General features: G+C 45.9%; 1 pseudogene; it reads left to right on the top strand.

Moving 5' to 3' along the window:
- The first annotated feature begins 457 nt into the window (after positions 1-457).
- Positions 458-2,686, top strand: LOC105856582 (26S proteasome non-ATPase regulatory subunit 5 pseudogene; annotated as a pseudogene).
- The last annotated feature ends 12,286 nt before the right edge of the window (positions 2,687-14,972 follow it).

Genomic DNA, 14,972 nt, shown 5'->3' with positions numbered 1-14,972 from the left:
ACCTGCCCGCCGCTGGCGCGGCCACCTACCCACCTGCCCGCCGCTGGCGCGGCCACCTGCCCACCTGCCCGCCGCTGGCGCGGCCACCTGCCCACCTGCCCGCCATTGGCGCGTCCACCTGCCCACCTGCCCGCCATTGGCGCGTCCACCTGCCCACCTGCCCGCCGCTGGCGCGGCCACCTGCCCACCTGCCCGCTGTTGGCCCACCTGCCCGCCGCTGGCGCGTCCGCCCGCCGGCCGGTGGCGCGGTTGAGGAACACCTGGGCGGGGGAGGCGATGGTGGGGGACATCTGGCCCTGCCGTTGGTACAGAAGAAGACCCTCAAGTAAATTTATGTGTTCACAGATTTAGTGGTGTCTTTATTTCTTATTCTTTCATTTTTTTGTTCTTTCCTTCCCTGAGCTGATGTCTTTTCTGATGGGAATAATTTGCTAAGATAGAAAGCACTGGAGCGAGTATGAAGGGACTTGAGAAGAAAGGAAAAGATCAAGAGCAGCAAACAGAGGGGATGCCAGCAGAGGTGACCGAGGGGCCTCAGCTGCTCTTTGTGAGTTTGATGCAGCCCTTGGCTCCTCTGTGATGATGTTTTACACCCTCGCCATTTGCCTGCAAATAGAAGTTTCCCAGAGCACTTTCAGGGTGTTTGAAATGTAGTGCCTTTCCAATCTTTATATCATAGTCACTGAAGATGTTATTCCCAGCCATAAATACCTATTTGTACAATGCTATGAAATTTGTTTTAAAATTTTTACTCATTCATTTGTATTTTGTGAAGAACTGATCCCAATTCTTCTCAAAAATTTAAAACAAAGAGGAGGGAAATACTTCCAAACTCATTTTATGAGACCAGAATTTCCCTGATACAAAAACCAGAAAAAAAAAAAGACACAAGGAAAAAAGAAAACTGCAGACCAATATCCCTCATGAATACAGATATAAAAATCCTGCACAAAACACTATCAAACAAAATCCAAGAGCACATCAAAAAGATTGTGCACCATCAAGTGGGATTTATCCTTGAGATGTAAGAAAGATTCAACATACGCAAATTAATAAAGGTGATACATTACATCAACAGAATAAAAGACAAAAACCATATGATCATCTCAGTAGATGCATAATAAGCATTTGACAAAATGCAATTTATCACTTCATGATAAAAACTCTCAACAGTTGAGGTATAGAAGGAATGTACCTCAACACAATAAAGACTATTCATGACAAACCCACAGCTAATGTCACATTGAACAGGGAACAGCTCAAAGCTTTTTCTCCAAGAACTGCAACAAGAAAGACAAGGATGCCCACTTTCAGGATTCTTATTCAACGTAGAACTGGAAGTCCTAGCCACAGGAATTAGACAAGAGAAGAAATAAAAGGCATCCAAATTGGAAAGGAGAAAGTCAAATTGTCCTTGTTTGCAGATGACATGATTTTTATATATAAAAAAATTTAGAACTGATAAATGAATTCAATAAAGTTGTAGGATACAAAATTAACATAAAACATCCATAGGTTGGGGGAGGACAAGATGGCGGCCCAGGCCTGGCGCCGCTGAGGTGGGTGGTGGGGCTGGGAGTGCCGCTCAGCCAGCTTTGTGAGCAAGTGACAGAGTTATCTCCCTGCTCCACGAGAACCACCGGTTGGACGAATTGTTGAAAACTCTAATGCTGTCACTGAGAGTCTAAATAATGCTGAATTACTCATGCAAGTTGTTTATTACACTGGTGGAGAGAATCTATCTGTGGCTAACGTGGCCATCAAGTCCCTGTCAGGAATGTCACTGCCCCAGGCTGGACGGGAGGCTTTATTCGGAAGCAATCTGCTGCTGGATGATTTGAAAGTGTCATGAAAACAAATGATATCGCTCGATATGGGGTATGTGAGCTAACTGTAGAGATTTCTTCTGTGTCACCAGGATCTTGAAACTAAGGCACCAAAAGTGGACTGGGGTCCCAGCTCCTGAGAGAGCCGGTGAGGCTGTGCTAGTCAGAGCCACCTGCATAGAAATGGTGATGTCACTGGCATATACTCATCATGGACCACAGTGCCTTGCTCAAGAAGGAGCAATTGGCCAGACTTCTGATATAATTGTTGGGGCAGATTCAGACCCTTTCTGTAGCTTCTATTTGCCAGGTTTGGGGAAGCTTTTTGGAAACCTGGCTGTCATGGATGGTCCTCAACAGACCTGTGAGCATTATCCGGTCTTTGTGGGAAAAGCCTTTGAAATGAAAGAAAGTCAGGACCCCACCAGGACTGGCGTGGCAGTGGACAGCTGGCATTGTAGGATCCAGTGCCGAAGGAAAACAGGCTTTATAGAAAACAGGAACTCGCTCTGAACGCTTGCTCATGAGAACAGGGCATTGAGCAAAGAATGCCTCGGCAGAGCTAAAAATTAGATGTCTACATGCAATTTCATCTCTTCTGTACTTGTCACTGGAGCAACAGACGGGTGACCTACTCAGGGTGACAGAATCCTGGTTTTCCTCTTTATCTCAGGACCCACGGGAGCTCTTCTGTGGCATCAGTGATAAGCCCTTCCCTGACCACTAAAAGTGTTCACAGCCATTATGAACCGACTCAGAAACTTACATTTAACAGTCCAGGTTGTGTAGAATACGTGGAGGGCCAGTCTGGGGAGCATGCCACGGCTCTCGTGGCCACTGTACCTTACATGGGCATTTAGACGCTCTTCCTTTCTCTGGCTCTCACAGGGGCATGCTGTCAAAGGATTAGGAGTCAGTGCACACGTGCTATCCCAGGGCAATCCTGAAGGCCTGCCTTAACCCCTAAATATCTTTGTTCTTTGTCTTTGACATGATGATTATAACTATACTCTTCAAAGAAGACAAAGCACTTTCACTAATGTGGTCTCCTTCGATCATAAAAATGAACAGCGTTGGTAGAGCAAGGATAGGTTCTCCATTTTTTTCACAAATGAAGAAACAGGCTCAGAGAGGTTAAATATCTTGCTCAGGGTCACACAGCATGTAGATATGTTTACTTTAACTCTTGTTGTCTCTTGCATAATACAAAATAATTGCGATGGAAACTAGATTTGGTTGTACAGGAAGTACTTTTAAATGCCCCAAACCTTTTATCGTCTAGCATTAAAAAAATTCACCCTGAGATTTATAATTAATATCAGAGTTTTCCCTGAGAGCAAGGTATTTGCAATGGTTTAAAAAAACAGAGTAAATCAGGTAGCTTAATAGAATGTTGAGTCTTGGGAGAGTCAAAGAGAAATCATATCTACTTCACAATTTTTTCTTAGGTTCATCTGCACTGGGACAAACACCTGGAGGGAATCGTGATCTTAGAGCTAAAGCAATGGTTTAGGTTTTAGTATTTCTTTTGCTGGGAAACTCTACTGTTTAAGAAGATAGGTCATTTTAAACATCTTTGTTTTTTTTCTCTTCTATCTTATTTAGTTCATTCACTTATTCAATAAGCATTTGTATTATAACAGGGTTGAAAATTTATGCATTTATGCATGCTACCTCTAATAAATATGGGCAAAATGTGATTTTAAAATTATGTCTTAAAAAATGCAGGCCACGGCAATGATTTCAATAATTCCTTTAGATTGTTCTCTTTATCCTTTGATAAAAAGAAATGCCCAGTTTCCTAGAGTCTCCCTGTTCCCTGATTCTCTTCCAGGGCATCTGGGAGAAGGAAGACCTTGCAACCTCCTTGCCTGGGGAAAGGAGGGGATCCTCAGTCCTTGGGATGCTTTTCTCCCTCTGTCTTCACCATGATGTGCCTATCTGCCTGCCTGCCGTGGGCTTCCTCTGGCGGAGCTCGTGGTCTGGCTTATTTTGGTTGTTTAGAGCCCAGGGTTGCTCTCCTAATCACCCAGCTCACCTGACCTCTCGCTGTGACAACAAAACCCTGTCCTCGTCTGGTCTCCAGCTCTGATGCTCCAGCCCAAGCCAAAGCTGGGCAGTCTGTCCCGCCTGGCCAATCCAGCCATGGGCAGGGCTGTCACCTAGCTCACAAGTTACCTAATTGCTCAGTCATTCCCCTCCTCCCCCTGCTCTCTCCTGAAACAAGAAGTTAATGGAATATTGAGTTTCTGTCCCTGCCTTTCAGTGCCAGAAAGCTGCCCTGAAAAGCAAATCTTTAGGGTTAATTTCTGTCTAATCGCTCTTTGTTGCTGAATTGAACTCCGAGGTGGCTCTGCCCTAGGTTGGGCTGGGTGGCTTCTGGCCCACTGTTTGCGTAGACTCAGACAAGACCCAACAGCTCCTCTGCCCCGAGCACCCCCTCCCCTTCCTGAGGCCCAGTCCTGGCTGGTCCTGGCTGAAGCCAGAGAGAAGTGGAGATGCTTACACTGTTCCTCCTTCTCCCTATCCCCGTCCACCCCCCAGCCCCATCCCAGGGGGACTGGCCTCCCTCCCTCCCTCTGCATCCCAGCCTCTTCCTGCCTCCTGCAGCAAGCCCTGGTGTCATGGGCAGAAGGGACAGGAGTTACCATCGTGCCAGAAGCCTGAGTCTTCTACAGGCTTTATAGAAAAGAAAGATGCAGGAATTGAAAAAAATTCCTAAAAAGCTTGGCTTTTAAGTTTTTTGTTTTATTTCAAAGTTCTATTTTATATGCCAGGAGGTAAACAGCAACAATTTCATGCACATTTCTCTGGCCACCAATCATATGGATGTTTCAGGTCAATTAAGAAGAAGGTCTAATAAGGAGATAATGCCATAGAGACATAAACAATTCTAACCCAGAAGGCCAGCTGTACAGCTGGGTGGAAAATTTCAGTGTCTTTTAGCCACCCCCCCCCACCTTTTTTTTTTTTTGCCAGAGTTGAAGGTCATGGTTGTGGAGTGGAAATATCTGCTTACTCTCCTTCTGGACAGCCATCTCTGTCATTGTGCTTTCTGAGCTTCTCACATGTTTATCGAACAATTGCAAGACTCATGGAACTGCAGGGTTATCACGAGAAAAGTAAATGAAAATCTCCCGGTCTTTAGGAGACAGGCCCTCCCGGACATACGTATACACTAGCAAAAACACCCAACCCTCCAGAGCCTCCTCTGAGTGCTCACCCTGTTTGCACCACTGCACAAAGAAAAGAAAAAAACACGTTTCTCATTCTACGTGGCCACGTTCCAGGTTGGCATGCCACCACACATTTCGACTTTGCTTCAAAGCCTCTGCCCTTAAAAAGCAAATAAAGAAAGAAATGTTTAATCTTGCTCTCATGGAATTAAAATCTACTTGGAACACCACACAATAACTAGAAAGAGAAAAAAGGACCAGGCCCAGTGCCTGAGCCACTGAGTCAAAAGTTTCCAGGTTTCTTCCTAATCACGCTATCATAATTTTGCAATCATTAGTTAGCCAACGAGGTTTAATAGCACAGTGTGTTTGTGCACCTTATGTAAAATAATATTCCTAAGAGTCTGAAAAGTTCAGTAAAAGTCCATCAGAGGCCAGTTTGTACAACTCTTCTAGAAGCAAATAGGTAAGTAAAAAGCATCCGTGTGCAAGCGTATTGTATAGAAGGTGAAAATGGTAGGAAGTAGAATTAAGCAAAAGAATATAATTTTTCTCCTTCTACCATAAACTTAAACTTTTGACATCAGTTTCCATATGTTTATTCTAAGGTCTCGGCCTGGCGCGGTAGCTCACGCCTGTACTCCTAGCTCTCTGGGAGGCCGAGGCAGGAGGATTGCTCGAGGTCAGGAGTTCGAAACCAGCTTGAGCAAGAGCGAGACCCCGTCTCTACTATAAATAGAAAGAAATTAATTGGCCAACTAATATATATATATAGAAAAAATTAGCCGGGCATGGTGGCGCATGCCTGTAGTCCCAGCTACCCGGGAGGAGGCTGAGGCAGGAGGATCGCTTGAGCCCAGGAGTTGGAGGTTGCTGTGAACTAGGCTGACACCACAGCACTCACTCTAGCCTGGGCAACAAAGTGAGACTCTGTCTCGGGGCGGGGGGGTGGGGGGCAGGCATGGGCAATATAAGTAACCTTAACAACACTTGTATCCCCATAATACGCTAAAATAAAAATAATAAAAAAATATTCTAAGATCTCAGAATTGTATAGTTACTCTGAATTTAATGGCAGCATTCTAAGCATTAGAATTCTAAGCATTATGCCTTTTGAAAATTTGAGAACTTCTCTGCTCTCTAAGGCTTTTTTGACTCTAAAACTCTGTAGGAAAAATTAAAACATTTCTATTGCACTTTGAAGTTTTTACAAAAATCTTTACAGCTACATGGGATTATGTAGTCTAAATTATTTTACACATGATGCAAACAAAGGTCCTCTGAGATTATGCAAGTTTTCCAGGTCATGCGCAGTGGGGGAAATATCTGGAATGGGAACTCCATGCATTTTCTAGTATACCTCACTAATGAGGTCTGATCACAGGTTTCTTACTTCTCTAGTTTATTGTATTTTGGGGTTAAATTATTGGGTTAACATGATATATGAGTAGCTATCCCTTCTATGTCTATGTCCAACAAAATAGACAATGGCACCCACAGTAAAAGATTTTCCATCACTATTGGGCATAGTCTCTGAGTCATACCACATACTTCAGCCTTTGGACCAGATTGGAGCTTAATATTCCCAAAGGAAATAGGAAACTATTTTGTTTTACCTCTCTTCTCTATGCCTTTTTTAGGTTGAAGAACTCTACCAACCCCTGGGAAATTTGGCAGTTCCTGAACTGACTATGAAGTATTGTCTTTGCCCATTAGAATCCTCCTGCTGTTTCTAGCCATACCCTGCAACGTCACTGCCTCTCTTTATCATCCTGGCTTCTTCATGAATGTAACAAATGGAATGAAAGAGGTCTGGAGAAAGCACATGGCGTCTGGGATGTTTAGTGACCTAAGGAAAAGCAATCCAGTGTCACAGAGAACAGCTCACGAGGAGGTCTGGCTAGCCCCACATACCGTGCTGCTCAGTGAAGACTGTGCATCGAATGGCTGGGTGCTGTGCACATAAATTGAACATTTAGCTTTAGCTGCAAAACAAGTGCCCAAGTGCATAGAATGGAAACTTAACATTGTCCCACTCATCCTATCTTGTGCCCAATGCAGTGTCTGGATAGATATAATTTTTTAAACAACTAAACAAGAAGAAACTAAAATGGGGCTTATAAAAGGATACTGCAGCACAAAGGAGGTGAACACCACCCCAAAATATAAAATGAAATAACTGCATATAAGAAACAAATTATAATTTTAGAAAGCAGTTCCTTCATTGGTCTTCCCCCAGTCTGTGAATGGTACAGCTTGTGTGAAGTGGGTGCTTTGACCCGATAGGCAAAGGCTGGAATCTAAGTGGAATCCAAGTGAAGGGGCAACTTATGCAATAAGCTAGAAATGTGATAGTCAAAGCAAACAAATCAACCAACAAAACCTCAAAACGGAAGTAGCAAAGCATAGAATTGACACTCCTGACATCAAACCAGCAACCTAGAGGGTAAATTTGAGATTCTCATCAAGTGACTCTAGGTTTAAAAAAAAACTCTTCTTGAAATAAAATAATAAAGGTCAAAAATAAAAAGATGGTGACAATTTTATTCATGCAATTAATATTTATTGAGCACCTGTTATATTTTGGGCACATATCGGGCAAATTCAAACGAATAGAAATCAGGATGGTTTCATAAACATCTTACAGAGTATAGTTCCAGGCAAAGCAGACTGAGACCTACCAGAGAGGGTCATTTTCTATCGATAAAAGGAAAACTGCACAGTCAAGAAATTAAATAATGTGATATTTTAAAAGTTCGAATTATAGAGAAAATGGGAGAAGTAAACACTTAATGGAAACTTGGAAGTACCAACCTAATCTAAGGGAGAGTCATGCATAAAGGTTGGGCCACTATCCACTAGGAAGTCTGGGCACCAGGTTACAAAAGGCCAACAAAGGCTTACGCCTTTGCTACCCAAGGTGAGGTTCACGGCCCAGCAACCTGGGCATCCCTGGGGAGCTTATAAGAGATGCAGAGACGCCCACCCCACCCCTACTGAAGCAGAATCTATATCCTAACAAGATCGCCAGGTAATTAATTCACATGCACATTATTCCTTCATAATCAAACATGTACATGATATGTAAAGAATTTGAATAATAATAGTAATCAGGTAACATTATTACTGATATTAGTGCTGCATCCTCTACATATGGAGACTGTCTTTCCTGAACATTATGGAAGACTTACAAAATGCACTAGGCTGTAGACAAAACTCCTATTATCTTCAAAGAGCAGAAATCATACATGTCAGATATCCTGAAAGCTAGAATAAAATTTAATTACACAGGCTTAAACAAACATATAAACCAACTAACCAATAAACTAACAAAAATCCTAGTTGAGCATTGTTTCAAAGAAGAAATTGTGGACTTTTTGGAAAGCTACCTACTAAAGTTTACAAGATGCTCTCAGCTGTATTCATAGGGAAAAGCCTAACTTCTTTAATAAGAAAAATGATAATTGAGCTATTTAAGTTAAGGAAGTAGAAAAACTATGACAGCTTTGGGAAAGGGAGAGGCCAATATACGCATGCCTGGTGGCAAAGCTGCTTCAATCAAGAGCTTATTTACATAGCTTGAAAATCATATTCTTCAACAGTCATTGTTCTTTAACCGGTGTGGAAGCTGGTTACTACTTAGATAGCTCTGCACTGCTCCCGGCCAGCTCCCTAGATGGGCACATCTCCAATTGCCTGAAAAGTGGAGACCAGAGCTGGAATTGCCCATTCACTACATAGAAGCCGTGGAGGGCTTTACCCCACCAGGACAACCTGGTGACCTTCTCGGGAACGAGGGACGGGGAGTGTTCTCTTTCCTTTTATTAATTTCCCAGAGCAAATAATGTGGGCCCATAGTGATACATAATCACAGTATTTTTCTGCCCCGATTCAACATACAAAGGATAAACTTCTTGTTAATTTTTATGGACCAATAAAAGGCAAAGATGTGTGATTTTCTAAACAAAGAATGTTAAGGAGGTGTGTGTTCATTGCGTGTTTACTGCTCTTACTGTAAATATTCAGTATTTGTCAGAGCAGGTGCCCAGCTCTTGCCATACTTTACTTAAGAACAATAGCAAATAAAAATCATTAATCATATCTGGTCTCATAAGGAAATAAAAAATTACCATATGGTTGCGCCAGGAGGTTGAAGTGAAGATAGTAAAGATAAGAGCCAGGTCCTGCTGGGCTTCAGCGGAGAGCCGTGTTTGCGTGAGATACAATGATCTGGAAGAAAATGTCTCTGGGAACTGTGGTTCTGTCTTTCATCTACAGCTTGTGAAAAATCCTGAGTAGGGTGGGAGAGAATGAAACATAGAGGAAGGCGCTGTCTTTTCTTTAGAAACTCCAGTTTAGCCAGCTCTTTATTAAATTTTATTTTATTTTTATTTTTGTTTCAGTAGATTTAGAGGGGTGTAAGTGGTTTTTTGATACATGGATGAATGGTATGGTGGTGAAGTAAGGACTTTTAGTGCACCTGTCACCCAAATAGTAGACATCGTGCCCAAGAGGTAATTTCTGACCCCTCAGCTGCTTCCCCCCTCCCCCCTTAAGTCCATTTTGCTACTCTATGTGACCACATATCACCATGGTTTAGCCCCACTTCTAACTGAATACATGTGGCTCTTCTTTTTTCTTTCCTGAGATCCTTCACTCATGGTTATGTCTTCTAGTTCTATCCAAGTTGCTACAAAAGATGTTATTTCATTCTTTTTTATGGCTGAATAATATTCCCTGGTGTATGTATACTACATTTCTTTGTCCACTCATCAGTTGATGGGCACTTATCTTATATTTATTCCACATCTTTACAGTTGTGAATTGTGATAAACAAAGGAGTGAATGTGCCTTTTTGATATAATGACTTCTTTTCCTTTGGGTAGTCCCCAGTAGTGGGATTGTGGATTGAATGGTAGGTCTATATTCAGTTCTTTGACAAATCTCCATGCTGTTTTCCACAGAGGTTGACTAATTTACAGTCCCGCCAACAGTGTATAAGCTTTCCCTTTTCACCACATCCATGCCAACATCTATTGTTTCATAACTCTTTAATAACACCCATTCTGACAGGAGTAAAGTGATATCTCATTGTGGTTTTAATTTGCATTTCTCTGATGATTAGAGATGTTGAGCATTTTTTCATGTTTATTGGCCATCATTATATCTTCTTTTGAAAAATGTCTGTTCATGTCTTTTTTTTTTTTTTTTAGGAGAAGGAAAGAGGAGTTTATTAATTTGCTAACAGATGAGGAGACTACCAGACTCCCATCTTGAAGTACCAACATCCTGCTTTTGAGCAGAAGTACAGAGCTTTTAAAGGTTCTGGTTCATCCTATCTTTGGCTAAGACAATCATGTGGCTTCTGCCTGGATTATTCCCTTGAGCCATCTCCTATGGCACAAAGAACAAAGGACACTCCAGCCCCTCTTGACCACGGGCCTGCAGCAGAATGTAGGTTTTAGTTCTCAAAAAGAGTAAGGGGGTTTTGAAGAGACAGGAAACATCTTTCATCCTTTTTCAGCCCATTTTCTCTGTTACATAGTCCCTACCATGAATTTTGCCCTTCCATATCTATGGGAGGAGGGGTGATGTAGTCATCAAGCTACTTCCGGCTGAATTGGGATGTTTTAGATGGAAGACACAGATCGTCAGATGAAAAAGGGCATAAGCAGTAACTACAAGCATGAGGACTGACAAGGCGAGGTAGACTGTCTTGCACGCAATGTCTGATGCAGGCTGGGTCAGGAAAGAAACATGGGACCTCAGAGTGCAGAGCTATGAGTCGTACTCTGTAGGTCAGTGGTTCCCAACCTTTTGGCATGCCTCCTTCTGTGTGGCCCCCAGTTCCTAAGTTTCTTGGGAAATAAGTTTTCCATGGATGGGCAGGGGGGGCAGTAGAACTCTGTGGCTCAGTCCCTAACAGGACCCAGCAGTGGGACAGATCAACAGAGGAGGCGACAGCCCAGGGAAATCCTCACTAAGGAGCTGTCCTTCTGTCTTTGGTGTCATGGGCCCACGGTGTCACTTCTGACAATTTTAACGAGGTGTGAGTTGTTAGAGGCACTTCGTAGTGGCCCTTCCTCTTCTGTTTCCAACTGGAGCAGGGTCCTGAAAGGGACAAACTCATGCACAGTGCTTAGCACCTGGCCCACTCATTTGACATGTTGCTTTATTCTACCTTTTCTTACTCATGCTTATGTTACCATACTTATCTCGGGGTGCTAGGAAACATTTTTTATAAATTATTTCTTAGTGGCTCAGATTAAGCCCATTTCTAAAAGCCTACCCTTATGCAGAGGAAGGCGAGCAGAAACGCCCTACCTAGGTGCAGGGCTTTGCTTACTTGTTGGGTTACGTCCGCTGCAAAGGGGTGTCCCTTGTCATTCTTGTGCCGCCCAGAGCCCCGCGGAGGGTGCTCCCGGGTCCTGATGGCAATGGGCGCCTGCTGATGTCCACGCTGTAGGAGGAGGAGTGCTGAGCCGCGTCTGTGGCTGTCTGTCCGTCACCAGCCCTGGTGCCCTTCTCCGCCTGCTCGGACTCTTTCCCTGGACTGCCGCTGCCCAGCATCCTGTCGCCCTCTGAGGCCCGCGCCTGCTCTGTGCTGGCAGCGAGTGCAGGACTCGGCGAAGGCCCTGTCTCGGGCCAGCAGCTGCTGGTAGGAGCCCATCTCAGAGCCTCGGGCGGTCTCTCCGTTTGGGAAGGACAACTCTCTACCCAGCCCGAAAAGGGAGCTACTGATACAAGCCTCGGTATCCACGTGAAACTGTCAATCATCGAAAAGGGGACCCCACGTGCTGGGCTGTCTGTGCAGCGAGTTGCCTTTGTGACCTTGGGCCACCCCAAGGACATAAACGGTTAGTTGCAAATGGCGTCCTCTCAAATGAGGTGCCACCAAATCCATCACCATGTCACGCTCCCAAAGTGTGTATTCATGTAGGTGCTGCGCAAACGCGGGCCAGCGCTTTGGGCAGGAGCCGAGTCTGAGAATTCTCTCTCCATCTAGCTGTGCCGTCCCGAATGTCAGAGCCCCAGCCTTTAGTTTTAAAGGGGTCTAAATCTAGCTGGGGTGTCAAGGCCCTGAGGAACAGATCACCTCCAGCGGCCTCCTTAGCCGCTCTGCCAGTGGTCTGAGTGCTTTTTGTCATGCTGGCCACCTGTTCGGGCTCAGCCAAAGCTGTATTAGGGCCATGATTCTGGTGGCACAGTTCATATCCTGACTCACTTTTGGCAGCTTTATTCTGGGCAATGCTGCCGTGCTGTGCAGGTTTGCTGGGGCCCAAAGTTCAAAGCACAATGGCAGTCTCCCGCATACTTCAGCAGGCCCTGGTATTCGTCCAGCGGGGGTTGTGGCACCCCGCCCGCCCCCTTGCAGAGCTGAGCTCCTGCTGCTCGCCCGGGCCTGCTGTGACGGGTTTCTCAGCCGCTGCTTGTCTACAGCTGCCTCACTGCCACCTGCCCCCCCCCCCCCCCCCCCCCGCTGCCCCTGGCCTGGGTCTCAGAGCACCAGGCACAGCTGGGCGCTGGAGATCAGGGTGGCGGCCAGGGAAGGGTCCCCCAGACCACTGCTGTCCACAAGGCTGGTGCCACTTGAACCCCCTCTGTCAGTTTTGCCCGTGGCTCCTCTGGGATATTTGGAGGCAGGGGGCTCCGGGCCCCTTCCTCACCGTGTGAGTCCTGGACCTAAAAATGCTGTTTGCTCTCCTGGGGCTCCTGCCACCGGGAGTCCTTTGCGATTGTGGGCAGTGCTCCTTTCAAGGTCCTTCTTCTTCACAAAAAGCCAGTCTGGGGCAGCTTTTCCACCCTTCCTTTTTTTTTTTTTTTAAAGACAGAGTCTTACTCTGTTGCCTGGGCTAGAGTGCCGTGGCATCAGCCTAGCTCACAGCAACCTCCAACTCCTGGGCTCAAGCGATCCTCCTGCCTCAGCCTCCCGAGTAGCTGGGACTACAGGCATGCGCCACCATGCCAGGCCAATTCTTTTCTATGTATTTTAAGTTGTCCAGCTAATTTCTTTCTATTTTTAGTAGAGGCAGGGTCTCGCTCTTGCTCAGGCTAGTCTTGAACTCCTGACCTTGAGCCATCCGCCCGCCTCGGCCTCCCTGAGTGCTGGGATTACAGGCGTGAGCCACCGCGCCCGGCCCCACCCTTTCCTTCTGAGTGTCTCAGAGGACCCTGCTGGTGTCCCTGCCATCCAAGCCCTCTCTCTGTCAGTGCTGCAGGTTGCCCTGCTGCGGCTGGGGCTCCCTCTCACCCAAACTGGGTTTGCTGCTGGGAGGATCCAGCCGAACCCTGAGTCGGCATTTCCTGGTGTGGGACTAAGGCACTAGCTGAGGTGGCAGCGGCAGCAGGCATCCCTCCCTTGGTGCTGGGCCACGTGCTCTGGCGTCCCTCCTGCCAGCTCTGCCCCTGGGTTGAGTCCCTGCCCGGCCCTCACCCTGGCTGGCTGCGGGCCTTCTGGTGGAGGGGGAGGACCTCATCCATCGAAAATCATACAAACACAGATCGTCGTGTACGTCATGAAGAGTGAGTTTATCTCGAGCAGAGAGCTTGAAGGTTCACTCTCATCTCAGCTCCCCAGGGACCGAGTGCCAGGTTCTCCCGCCTTCCGCGCCAGCTCCAGCGCTGCATGGATCAGCCCTCACTCTCATTCGCGGGACGCACAGCAAAAACTGAGGACCCCCTCCCCCCCAGGAGGCGATCCCCTCCCCCCCCCAGAGTGGCACAGGAGCACCAAAGTCACGAGGACCCCAAAGCCCCAGTGCCGACAGAGAGCACCCTCACTCTGGCGGAGAGCTGCGAGCACACCTCCTGCGTGCCCTCCCTTTTCAGAGGCGCTGTGCCTGCCCCGCTCCCAGCTTCTTTCACCCCAAGAAACTCCTTCTTCCCTAGCCATGTTCCCAGCCGGAAGCCGGAGGCAAGCTCTTGTGCTGTACGCAAGGCCATACCCAAAAAAAAGTCCACTTTGGATGTCAATCTCAGTCCCTTCTTGACATGTGGTAAGAGCTGAAGCCAAAAGGGACATAAGGCAGTCACAGCCACATAGAACCAGCACGTGTCTCTCTCCCATTGTGACCAAGGCTAAGCGACCCCTTTGGCTTTCCTGAAACCAGTCTCAACTCAGTCTTCAGTCTCAGTCTTCAACTGAGACTGTTGCAGCCACTTCTCGAACAGTCCTTTCACTGCTCCTGTACTTTATGACTTTCACTCTGTACAGTTGTAAGGAAGCTGACAAGGTTTTCTTAAATCCCATATCCTCCCCCCACCCTGTCCCAAGGGAGGACCCAGCCCACAGGGAAGTCCCTTCTTTTTAACGATCTCTAACTGCAGGCTTTGATCCTCACTTTAAGAATACTTGTTAAAACAAAGCAGTTGGTCCTGGTGATGTCTACCATATTTCTACACTTGAAGTAGCTGAAAGCCAAGCTAATCATACACAGGATTAACTATACTTTAAAAGTTAATGATTACAGCTCAAGCCTGTAAATCCTAGCACTCTGGAAGGCCAAGGTGGGAGCAATGCTTGAGGCCAGCCTGAACAAAAGTGAGACACCATCTCTACAAAAACATAAAAAGTAAAAAATAGAACAATTAGCCAGGTATAGTGGCACATGCTTGTAGTTCTATCTATTTGGAGGACGAGGCAGGAGGATCGCTTGAGCCCAGGAGTTTGAGGTTGCAGTAAGCTATGATGATGCCACTGTACTCTAGCCCAGAGTGACAGAGTGAGACTTTGTCTCAAAGAAAAAAAATGATAATGATTAATGATGAAAATACTTATATTCTTGATTCTCCCTAAAACAGGTTAGTGGATGCAAAATTCAAGAGAGAAAGCAGCCAGTACTAGATCTGAACCAGACTGCAAACTCAACATGTTACCTAACATTGAGCCTATAGTAGTTATGAAACTCTGAAACCAAAGGTGGCCTTTTATCTTCCTGGAATCTGAAAAGTATCTTACAAAATACTTATC

Source organism: Microcebus murinus, chromosome 29, assembly GCF_040939455.1.
Source record: "Microcebus murinus isolate Inina chromosome 29, M.murinus_Inina_mat1.0, whole genome shotgun sequence".
Taxonomy (NCBI): Eukaryota; Metazoa; Chordata; class Mammalia; order Primates; family Cheirogaleidae; genus Microcebus; species Microcebus murinus.
This window is presented reverse-complemented; position numbering and strand designations above follow the sequence as displayed.